Raw genomic sequence first — 8,281 nt, forward strand, 5'->3', positions numbered from 1 at the left:
ACCATCAAACAGCCACATCTGCCTATCCCAGGTCCTTGGGAAGAACACGGTAGGTGGACAAAAATGCCAAATTCAGTCTAAACATCTGGCAAAGTGTGCAACCAACCATCAAAGTAAGAAAAACGCCAAATCTAATCTGAACATCTGGCTGGCCGTGCGATGAACCATAGTATTCTCTAAAACAAAAATTAATGAAACCTTAGTGATGACAGTGAACAGGAACTGAAGAAAGAAGGGATCCACCTAATAGGAATAGAGAACCATCTCAATCTTTTCACATACTTTTAAACTGCTGTGCATGGAAACATATGGCAATTCCAGATGTTTGAGTATTGCTTCAGATTTGTCCCCATTTCAGATTGCGCTAGCATCCATATCTCGGGTTTTTAAAGCCAAATTGTAAAAAAAACCGCACTGCATCCATTTGAATGAGAGTAGATCAGGAAATCTTGCTTTAATCCATTCATTCGTTTGTTTGTTTTAAAGAGATAAGCCTCCAAGGTTGATCAAGATAGTATTCTTGAATGTCTCTTAGACATAGTCAAGCTCTTTGCCCAGAGCCACCAGGGATATGACTAAGTAGTCATGAGCATTTGAATATCAAAAGAAATCTACAGTCTCAAGCTCTACTAAAGAAAATCCTGATATTTGGATTCTACCTTCTAGGATTTGTTTACATATAAATCAGAATCCCATCCTGTCCTGTTCCTGCATGAAAATTGGTTAGGTGACCTTGAATCAATTTCTCTCAGCCCAACTCACCTTACAAAGTTGGCTTGTTGAGGGAAAAATAGGAGGAGAGTATGTTGGATATGCTTGCTGCCTTTGTAATATATATATACCTGTATATCATATGGGCAGGACATAAATAAATAAATTGTGCTTTGTGTTGGCAAAAAGTTCACAAGCTTGAAAATTTGCTTGGAAAAATAGGAACAACGCATGAAATAGGTTGCAAAACAACCTATTTCCATTGACATTTTAGTTAATTATTCTTGGTTCTCTCACATGATTTGATTCATGTATTTATTTGACAGAACTTATACAACAGCCCTATCGAAACAACTTTGGGTTTCCTACATCAAAACTCCGAGCAACTGAATATAGCCATGCATTAAAACAATCAAAATTCAGTAGCATTAAACCTGAAATATAATTGCGAATGGGAAAAACTAAAAAGAATTGTGCTAATACCGTAACATATCAGGTATTTTATCTAACTTCTGTGCTTCTACATTATGTCAAAGATTGACATAATGAAATACCAGCCTTACACCAATTGGAGCAATAGAAAAGGAGTAGATCGGTGCACTTTAAGAACTATCTTTCTTTCCTGAAGAAATCCAGGGCTCCGCTCTTTAAAAAAATCCAAATCTCATGATGATCCCCTTATATAGAGCGCTGGTGAGACCACATTTGGAATACTGTGCTCAGTTCTGGAGACCTCACCTACAAAAAGATATGGATAAAATTGAACGGGTCCAAAGACGGGCTACAAGAATGGTGGAAGGTCTTAAGCATAAAACGTATCAGGAAAGACTTAATGAACTCAATCTGTATAGTCTGGAGGACAGAAGGAAAAGGGGGGACATGATCGAAACATTTAAATATGTTAAAGGGTTAAATAAGGTCCAGGAGGGAAGTGTTTTTAATAGGAAAGTGAACACAAGAACAGGGGGACACAATCTGAAGTTAGTTGGGGGAATGATCAAAGGCAACATGAGAAAATATTATTTTACTGAAAGAGCAGTAGATCCTTGGAACAAACTTCCAGCAGACGTGGTGGGTAAATCCACAGTAACTGAATTTAAACATGCCTGGGATAAACATATATCCATTGTAAGATAAAATACAGGAATTAGTATAAGGGCAGACTAGATGGACCATGAGGTCTTTTTCTGCCGTCAGTCTTCTATGTTCCTATGTTTCTATGTTTCTAAGACCGTTTGCAGAAAATCCTGTCTCTGCACATCTATTTCTTCTTTTCTTGTGAAGAAAACCTATGATAACCTTTAAATGCCCTTCAATCAACTTGGAAAGAAAGCAAAGACTAATTGTGGACAATTCTGGTATTTCCCAGCCTCTGTTTATTCCTTATTTCCAAAGCATTGTTTGGTTGTCCAAGAAAGAAATATGATTTAAGATGCTGCTTCTGTTATGAAGATTTTATAAAGCAGTGTTTCTCAATCTCGACCACATTAAGCTGTGTGGACTTCAACTCCCAGAATTCCCCTAGCCAGCATGCTTGGAAATTCTAGGGACTGAAGTCCATGCCTCTTAAAATTGGTAAGATTGAGAAATACTATGTCACAATAGGTCACAATAGAGACGTAACGTATATCCATGTTAAAACGTATATTTAGCACACGTAAAGGAAGCGTAGGCAATGGTTTGAAAGCATTGCTTCGCAAGCCCCTCACATCAACATTGTACTTTCGAGCCACATTAAAAAAAATTGTTTTAAACAAAAATCAAAGCGATCCCCCCCAGTATTTGGCATTGTTTGTTTCTCATGCATTGCGTCCGAATGATCTACCAATTACACGCACCACCCGCTCAATATTAAAAGCAGTTTGCTTGCTTCCAATGATGGATTAAGGACAGATGGGAGCTCTCGCCGTACCATAGCTAGGGAAAAATCTGTGGTGGGTGTAAAAAGGAAAGGGAGGTGTAGAAGGCAAGTCAAATAAAGCAGTGAAGGGATCTCTTCCAGTTTTATTGTAAAGCCAATTGACAGAACTGGGGGATTTGAATACTGAGATGCCAAGAACGAAATCTGAACTGTAAGATAATATTTATTTATTTATTTATTTATTATTTAGATTTGTATGCCGCCCCTCTCCGCAGACTCGGGGCGGCTCACAGCAAGATACAGCAAATCATGACAAATCCAAATAAATTTAAAATATTTAAAAAGATTTAAAAAGAACCCCATTTACTAACAAACACACACACAAACATACCATGCATAAATTGTACATGCCCGGGGGAGGTGTTTCAGTTCCCCCATGCCTGACGGCAAAGGTGGGTTTTAAGGAATTTACAGAAGGCAGGGAGAGTAGGGGCAGTTCTAATCTCTGGGGGGAGTTGGTTCCAGAGAGCTGGGGCCGCCACAGAGAAGGCTCTTCCCCTGGGGCCCACCAACCGACATTGTTTAGTTGACGGGACCCGGAGAAGGCCGACTCTGTGGGACCTAATCGGTCGCTGGGATTCATGCGGCAGAAGGCGATCTCGGAGATATTCTGGTCCAGTGCCATGAAGGGCTTTAAAGGTCATAACCAACACTTTGAATTGTGACCGGAAATTGATCGGCAGCCAATGCAGACTACGGAGTGATGGTGAAACATGGGCATAACTAGGTAAGCCCATGACTGCTCTCGCAGCTGCATTCTGCACGATCTGAAGTTTCCGAACACTTTTCAAAGGTAGCCCCATGTAGACAGCATTACAGTAGTCGAACCTCGAGGTGATGAGGCCATGAGTGACTGTGAGCAATGAGTCCCGGTCCAGATAGGGCCGCAACTGGTGCACAAGGCGAACCTGGGCAAACACCCCCCTCGCCACATATAATTCATTCATTCATTCATTCATTTTTTTTAATGCCGCCCTTCTTCTTAGACACAGGGTGGCTTACATATTTATATTCATATTCATATTCATTCATTCATTTAATTTTTTTAATGTCACCCTTCTCCTTAGACTCAGGGCGGCTTATAACATGTTAACAATAGCACTTTTTAACAGAGTCAGCCTATTGCCCCCACAATCCGGGTCCCCATTTTACCCACCTCGGAAGGATGGAAGCGGAGTCAACCTTGAGCCGGTGATGAGATTTGAACTGCTTACCTGCAGATTTAGCAGTCAGCTTCAGTGGCCTGCAGTACTGCACTCTACCTGCTGCGCCACCTTGGCTCATTAATTAATTAATGTAATGCAAATATCAACGCAACACAGTGGTTTTAGTGTTTCTCAATCTTGGAAACTTTAAGACGTCTGAACTTCAATTCTCAGAATTCCCCAGCCAGCAAGCTTTAACATGTATGGACTTCCATTCCCAGAATTCCCCAGCTAGCATGCTATAAAAGCAGGCCTGGGCATTTTATAACCCTTGATCCACATCTGATCTTTTGGTCGTCCCTATCCAGTATGCAAGGATTGGATTTATTTTGAAAGTGACCTTTTAAAATTTATGTACATGCATGTGTTCATTCTAAATATTTTATTGTCATTGTATGTACAGTGTTCCCTCGATTTTCACAGGTTCGAACTTCGTGAATAGCCTATACCACGGTTTTTAAAAAAATATTAATTAAAAAATACTTCGTGGTTTTTTTCCTATACCACGGTTTTTCCCGCCCAATGACGTCATACGTCATCGCCAAACTAATAATTTTTGCAAATAAATAACAAAAAAAAATCATTATTGTTAATAAATAATTATGTTTATAAATATCAGGATCACTAAGTGTCTTAGTCAATGGCGAGTACCAGTAATAATGGTGAGTAAATGGTTGTTAAGGGAATGGGAAATGGTAATTTAGGGGTTGAAAGTGTTAAGGGATGGGTTGTGACACTGTCCATAGCCAAAAATGGTGTATTTACTTCCGCATCTCTACTTCGCGGAAATTCGACTTTCGCGGGCGGTCTCGGAACGCATCCTCCGAAGGAAATCGAGGGAACACTGTATATACACAGTATACCCATTCAACAAAATTCACATGACGCCTAAAGACCTGTCCCAACCCACATAACAATCCCCCCAAAACATGCCCCACCCACCACAAATCTCCCCCCCTGAACAACCCAAGCATCTACACAGCAGACGGAATAATACTGTCCAACAGCTCACTGATGGTGGCCCTTTAGTTCATTGTTGTGCAAGTAGAACTTTTGCATAAAAACTATTCAGGAAATGTGTGGTTTGAGTTTTAATTGTTCTGTATCTTCTGCCAGAAGGCAACAGTTCAGAAAGATAACCATCTGTCTGAAGTAGTTTAGGGTTTCCTGCCTATAAGATTGTAAGCAGGATTTACCAACCAGACTTATAAGAAAGAAATTCTTTATTTAATTAATTATTCACATACTAACTGCGGCTAGAATAATATATGCGCAAAATTGGAAGGGGGAAGAAATCTCCAAGGAAGAAGAAGTTATAGCTAAAATATTAGATTGCGCTGAAATGGATATGATGACAAGACGATTAAATGATCAAGAAGATACTAAATTTTATGAAACATGGAACAATGTTTATAAATGGATAGACAAGAAAAAATAAGATATACAAATTTATTTTTTTAGTAAACCTTTTGTACTTGTCTTTACCTAGGTGATAACAATGTTAATATTAGTTTAATATTAGTTTAAATGCATTTTTTGATGATTATGGTATAGTAGTTTATCTACAAGTAACATATTAAGAATTCCGGTTTATAGACGTATAGTAGTTAAAATTAGTTTAAATATATTGTTTGATGATCATGGTATATTAGTTTATGTATAAGCAATATATAAAGAATTTTGGTTTATATACGTATAGTAGTTAAAATAAGATTAAATGTATTGTTTGATGATTATGGTATATTAGTTTACGTATAAGCAACATATTAAGAACTTTAGTTTATATATGCATAGTACTTAAGATTTTGAAAATTTTAACCCAAATTTACTAGATTTTTTAATACTCAACATATATTCAACTATGTATTCTTTTTCTGTATTTGAACGTATACTTTCAAGAGAAGCGGGGGAAATGCACCCCCACTCTATGTTTAATGTTTGTATGTGTGTATGTTTATTTTAAGAAAATTAATAAAAATATTTTTAAAAAAAAAGAGAGAAGAGTCTCTAAGAACGTTATGCACCTTCCTAGAATAGCGAGATGTGAAGATATCATCCAGGGCAAGTATTTGCAGCCCAATGATATTCTGGGCAGTTTTGATGATTCTCTGTAGAGTTTTTTTATCCGCTATAGAGCTGTTCCCCTACCATGTGAGAATACTGTATGTCAAGACACTCTCAAGAGTGCTGCAATAGTAGGATAGCAGTAGATGCTGAGATAGATTTATCTTCCTGAGCATTCTCAGGAAGTACAGCCTCTTTTGTAGCCTTCTTCACAAGCATATAAACATTCATATTCCACGAGAGGTCCTCTGAGATATGAGCACCCAGAAATTTAAAACTACCAACCCTCTCCATGGCTATATACCTTCACAGCATTATTGGGTCAGCCCTCTACAACAATCCCAGTTTTGGATGTGACCCCTAGAGAAAATGAATTGCCCATCGTTGTGCAAGAGGCATTGACTGCAATTCCCAGTCTTCTAGCCAGGTTGCTTTAACATTTGGGGACTTCAGTTCCCAGAACTCCCTGGCCAGTATGCTTTTTAAAAATAAATGATGTGAACTTCAGTTCCCAGAACCATTTTTATCACAGCATTAAGCAAATCCAACTTCCCCAATTAACTTTCGCTTTTCAGCTGCGAAGATTGCAAATTGTGATTTAGCCCCTGCTAAGACACTCCAGCCTTCCTAAATGCAACTTGGCTGAATTGCGACATGTGACCCCAGGGTGATGCAACTGTCATTGACTTGAAGAATGGGCCATAAGTCATTTTGTTTCCAAGGACATCGCAAATTCAAACCATCATCCAACAGTTGTAAATCAAGGGCCTTCTTTGACACGCTCTGTTTATTTAAAGGCTGCCATGTTTTCTGTAGAATTGCAACCTGTCTGGAAGCATTTTTAGGAAGCCTCATATTTGTATGCCACCCTTCTCTTTGGATAATAATAATAATAATAATAATAATAATAATAATAATAATAATAACAACAACAACAACAACAACGATAATAATACGAATCTTCGGAGAGGGGCGGCATATAAATCCAATAAATAAATAAGTAAGTAAGTAAGTAAGTAAGTAAGTAAGTAAGTAAGTAAGTAAGTAAGTAAGTAAATAAATAATTTGATGCATTGTTCATTTGGAAACAGAATGAAGCAAAGCCCCACCCTGTGCTTCTGACACAGTAAATGGGTTTCATTTTTTAAACCCAGATGTTCTGGGATCTACTGCAGCCCATATAACATCTGGAAGGTAACAGGATGCCAGGAATCCTGCTTGCAGGATCGCCCTCCTGTAGTTGCTCCAAGAGAAATGAATCACACGCATGCTAATCTTGATTTATTACTGATTAAATCCCGATTTGAGATACAGTATACTATTCAATTCAGCAAAATATGTTACACACACACACATATTGAGTCTGTCGTCTGCACCTCTGTTACTGTCTGGTTGGGTTCTGCAACCCAACAAGACCAACACGGACTTCAGAGGAGAATCAGAACTGCAGAAAAAACAATTGCTGACAACCTGCCTTCCATTGAGGACCTGTATACTGCATGAGTCAAAAAGAGGGTGGGGAAAATATTTACAGACCCCTGGCATCCTGGACATAAACTGTTTAAACTCCTACCCTCAAAACTTTGCTACAGAGCACTGCACACCAAGACAACTAGACACAAGAACAGCTTTTTCCCGAACGCCATCACTCTGCTAAACAAATAATTCCCTCAACACTGTCAAACGATTTACTAAGTCTGCACTACTATTTCTACTAGTTTTCCCCATCATTCCTATCACCCATTTCCTCCCACTTAGGACTATTTGATTGTAACTTGTTGCTTGTATTCTTAAGATTTTTATTAATATTGTTTCTTCATTACTTATTTGACCCCTATGACAATCATTAAGTGATGTACAGTATTCTCTTTTATGTACACTGAGGGCATATGCACCAAAGACAAATTCCTTGTGTATCCAATTAGACTTGGCCAATAAAATAATTCTATTCTATATACTGTACACCGATTATTCAACCACCTTTGCAAAAAAAAAAAAAAAAAAAACCCAGAAAAGAGGAACAGGGAAAAGAGGGCCGGCCTTCTCTCAATTTGCCCCGCCTCCTTATGCTAATCAGCGCTGAATCACGCTCATCAGGAAAAAAAAAATACAATGTACAGTACTGTAATCCCAAACGCGTTCAGCCCTAGATCCGATGAGCCTTGACGGGGCGCAACCACGCACTTTTCGAAGCAAAGGGGAGCCGAGGCGGCCCATGTAGCGTCCCTCCCACATCCCCCCGCGCCATTTCACCGCTCAGACGGCAGTCCCAATAAAAACCCCTTACACGATACTTAAGTGTAGGAAAAAAACGCCGCCTGAGCTTTCCAAGAGCGGCTGTCCCCGTTTTCTGTGTTTTCCCCTCCCCTCGCCTCACTTT

Source organism: Erythrolamprus reginae, chromosome 9, assembly GCF_031021105.1.
Source record: "Erythrolamprus reginae isolate rEryReg1 chromosome 9, rEryReg1.hap1, whole genome shotgun sequence".
Classification (NCBI taxonomy): Eukaryota; Metazoa; Chordata; class Lepidosauria; order Squamata; family Dipsadidae; genus Erythrolamprus; species Erythrolamprus reginae.